Genomic DNA, 4,666 nt, shown 5'->3' on the forward strand with positions numbered 1-4,666 from the left:
AGCAAGAAACCTCATCTCAAAACAAAATACAAAGACAGAGGAACAGCACATTAATACTATGCACTGCACAGTCTCTGAAGTTGTACATGGGAACCTTGAAAGATAACCAAGACAGGCCCGGGCGCGGTGCCTCAAGCCTGTAATCCCAGCACTTTGGGAGGCCGAGGCGGGCGGATCACGAGGTCAGGAGATCAAGACCATCCTAGCTAACATGGTGAAACCCCGTCTCTACTAAAAATACAAAAAAAAAAAAAAAAAAAACTAGCTGGGCGAGGTGGCAGGTACCTGTAGTCCCAGCTACTCGGAGGCTGAGGTGGGAGAATGGCGTAAACCCGGGAGGCGGAGCTTGCAGTGAGCCGAGATCGCGCCACTGCACTGCAGCCTGGGCGACACAGCGAGACTCCGTCTCAAAAATAAAAAAATAAAAAAAAAAGAAAGATAACCAAGATAACCAGTAAAGCAGTGCAATATACAGGAATGGTCCAACGAGCAATACAGACCATAAATAAAAAATTACATAATACCTACAAGAGCCAAACAGGGAAAGTTAGCCTTTTTTTTTTTCGACTACTGCATGTACAGAGGGGTTCTGGGAAAGGCATCATCAGAGTGAGCTAGACTAGACAGAAAGCTTCTTGGGAAGGCCTCCTCTTGAGCTGAGCCTTAAGGAGACAGAAGATGAATTTCCATCTTGGGAGGAATGAATAGAGCAAAGGCACTGAGGTCATTGAAGAATGCGGGGTGTGAGGTGACAGGCAGGAACAGGCCACTATGTAGAGGTTAGAAACGAACATTATGACACTTCCAAAGCAATATCCAGTCTGCTCAAAAAGCATTTGAACCATCTGGACTGCACATCCCCAGGTAAAAGACAGCAAATCAACAACTCCAACCAATTTCTCAGGTGATTCTTATGCACACTGAAGTCTGAAAACAACTGTTCCAGAGCAAGGAGGTAACATAAGGCAAGCAGTAAAGACAAAAAACACCACATTCATATCGTATGTTAACACTGCAAGGAAAACAATTGTTTTAGATGTTCTGTTTCAATACTCCCTACCATTATCCTTCCCCAAAAGCACTTTAATTTATTATATAGTTTAATGAATTTCACATCTGAAAATCATTAATAATCTGTCTTCTCTTAGATATACTGAAACTACCAGAATTGCATGAGGGCCTTGAAAGTCCTTATTTAAGAGACTCGGATGTCAGGATGTGAGGAAAACCATTTGGAAAAATCCCAATCAGTATGCCTCTCCGACCCTCAATATGCTTTACTAAAAAAGGGCAGAGTCCTAGTTTTAAAAGCAAAGCAAAGCAAAACAAAAACTCTTTCAAGTTCTGATTAAGCGTGCAGTACCAAAATCACACGCCAGTGTCCTGAGTGCAAAATTTGAATACATCACTTCATTATTCAGAAATGAAATATATTAAAAGAGCTAGGGAATATGAGAAGTTCTGAATCACTCTCTAAGTTACTTCCAAATTTTTCTTCCCAATCAAGAATCAGGCACAGGTATGGATTATTTCCACCATGACACCTGAGTATCCACTTGCCCAAGACCTATACGTATTGTATAGATTATAAATTTCAAAGTTCCAAAAACCTCTCACATTTTCTCGGCAAGCAAAACTTTTCTTGGCAATCAAAACAAAACAAAAGCAAACACATCTAAGAAGTCAATTGGTCAGGCATGGTGGCTCACACCTGTAATCCCAGCACTTTGGGAGGCCAAGGCAGGAGGATCACTTGGGGTCAGGAGTTCAAGACCAGCCTGGCCAACATGGCAAAACTCCGCCTGTACTAAAAATACAAATACTAGCCAGGCGTGGTGGCTCACGCCTATAGTCCCAGGTACTTGGGAGGCTGAGGCAGGAAAACGGCTTGAACCTAGGAGGCAGAGGTTGCAGTGAGCTGAGATCTCACCACTGTACTCCAGCCTAGGCGACAAAGTGAGACTCCACCTCAAAAAAAAAAAGAGGGAAAAGGAGTCAATCAAGTACTGCTTGAGAAACTACTTACGCATCGTGTTATATGTTTGGGGGAATGAAATACAAAAAACAAGGCTTACAGTCTAATTGGGAAAAGAAAACCTACATCCATGAAAAGCAATGGCCTGTAGAATGCAAGCGCCTCGCAAGTCTTAGTCACCCTTTACTCCCAGGGCATAGCATAAAATATGTGTTCAATAAACATCATTAAATAAATGCTGTCTTGGTCATCTTTGTTCCTCCAGCATCTAGCCAAGTTCCTAATGCAATGTTTGCTGAATGAATGAATGATACCGTGCTGTTCACATAAATATGTCTTGCATGACTTAGGTTAAGAAGATGGGGATCATTAAGGACTAAAGTAATCAGAAAGATTTCATGGGGAAGACAAAGTTTTGAGTCATGAAATCTTAGAGCTGAAAGAAATCTTAAAGTATTACTAAGACCGGCCAGGCGTGGTGGCTCATGCCTGTAATCCCAGCACTTTGGGAGGCATAGATGGGTGGATCATTTCAGGTCAGAAGTTCGAGACCAGCCTGGCCACCATAGTGAAACCCTGCCTCTACTAAAAATACAAAAATTAGCCAGATATGCTTGCTTGAACCCAGACAGCAGAGGCTGCAGTGACCCGAGATCGTGCCACTGCACTCCAGCCTGGACGACAGAGTGAGACTCTGTCAAATAAATAAATAAATAAATATTACTAAGATCATCTAATCTGGTAGCTCCAAAAGAAGTTTCCAAAGATGCCAAAAGCAGCTTTACACCTCTAATAGAGGTTAAGAAGATAATTCACCTTGGTAGTGACCACTTTAAAATTAAAGAAATTCACATAAACACAGTGGTTATTATAATACATTAATAATGACAACCTGCTCACACACTGAACGCTTTGCCATTCACTCTGCTCTCCCAACCCCTTCCCCACACTTAGAAGCCCATGCAAGGAGGCTGAGTTCTTTGAGCTCATCTGCCTCCAAGCAGTCCCTGATAAAGTATGGACTGCAAGCTGGAGAATCACAGCCTTCTGCATACACTCTACAATCTGAATCTAAGCTGGTTCATAAAAACTGAAGACCAACAATCTGGACCAGATGCACCCCCTCTTTCACTTGACAGGCTTCCACAGAGAAATCCATGCATTCACTCAGGCAACATTCAGTGACCACCACATACTACCCTATTACCCACACCCGAAACTCAGGAACATAGTAGACACAGCATCTGCCTCCCAAGGTATCACTGGGTGAGGGAGAAAATACTACAAATAAATTACAAAGCAATGTGGGGAGTATTATAATCAGCACGAAAAAAGTATACACCCTAGGTATCCAAGAGACAAAATGACAACGTTGGGTAAAGTAAGGCAAGACTTTCAAGAAAAGGTAGTGTTTCTTTCATTCATTCTTTGACAAATATTTTCTGAGCATGTAAACATTTGCATGCTTCAAAGGGCACCATCAAAAAAAGGCAACCCACTGAATGGGAGAAAATATTGCAAATCATATATTTGATAAGGGACTTATACCCAGAATATAAAAAGAATTCTTCACCTTAATAACAAGAAGATAATCCAAAAGTAGGAAAAGGATTTGAACAGACATTTCTCCGAAGAAGATATACAAATGGCCAGTAAGAACATGAAAAGATGTTCAACATCATCAGCCATCCAGGAAATGTAAATCACACCCAGTAAGATGACTATGATCAAAAAGAGAGAAAATAACATGTGCTGGCAAAGATCTAGAGAAATTAAATCCCTCATGCCTTCCTAGCGGGGATGTAAAATGGTGGAGCTGCTATGGAAAACAGTTTGGCAATATCTCAAAAAGTTAAAACAGAGTTACCATATGACCCGGCAATCCCACTCGTAAGTATAATATTTACTCAAGGTAACTGAAAGTATGTCCACAAAAATTGTACATGAATGTTCATAACAGCATTATCTATAACAGCCAAAAAGCAGAAACAACCCAAATGTTCATCAACTGATAAATGGATTTTTAAAATGTGGCACAATGGAATATTATTCAGCCATAAAAAGGAATGAGGTGCTGACACATGCCACAGCATAGAGGAACCTTGAAAACCTGGCCTCAAGTGATCCGCCCACCTCAGCCTCCCAAAGTGCTGAGGTTACAGGTGTGAGCCAAGGCGCCCAGCCTGGGACAAGAGTATTAAATGTACCTTACTTCCTGTCCTGGGCCACTGCTGCAGTGGGCACAAGGAAGAATCTCAGTAGCTTGGGTAAGCAGTGAGCACTAAAGGACCATCAGTGGGACTTCAAAAAACCACAAGTTGCCTTACGGAAAGGATTTGGGGCCGCAGAGGCCTAGAAGAAGCAATGAGGGAATACCAACTGCCTACCTGCTATGAGTACAAGGCCCCTTCTAAAGACCTCTCTCTTTCCTGGCATCCAACTACCCTAACTGTTAATTACCTTGCTCCTGGATTAATCTCAGAAGGGCAGTGTGGGTTTCTTTTAGAAGCCATAAGATAAACATGGCACTTCTCCCTTGGTGCGATTAACTTTACTAAAAACACCAATGTTTAGAATGAAAAGAAACAAATATGAAATGCAAAAATCTCTGAATTTTAAAATAAAAAATAAAAAAAACAAACAAGACTTCAAAAAAACTGCAGCAAGGGTAATTTTTTTTTTTTTTTTTTT

The 4,666-nt window shown here is 41.4% G+C and overlaps 1 protein-coding gene across 5 annotated transcripts in view; it reads right to left on the reverse strand.

Moving 5' to 3' along the window:
• PPP2R5E (protein phosphatase 2 regulatory subunit B'epsilon) overlaps positions 1 to 4,666 on the reverse strand; it is a 184,125-nt gene that overhangs the window by 138,362 nt on the left and 41,097 nt on the right. The gene's annotated exons all lie outside the window — the stretch shown is intronic.

The sequence above is a fragment of the Rhinopithecus bieti genome, unplaced genomic scaffold, assembly GCF_001698545.2.
Source record: "Rhinopithecus bieti isolate Rb0 unplaced genomic scaffold, ASM169854v2 scaffold_26226, whole genome shotgun sequence".
Taxonomy (NCBI): Eukaryota; Metazoa; Chordata; class Mammalia; order Primates; family Cercopithecidae; genus Rhinopithecus; species Rhinopithecus bieti.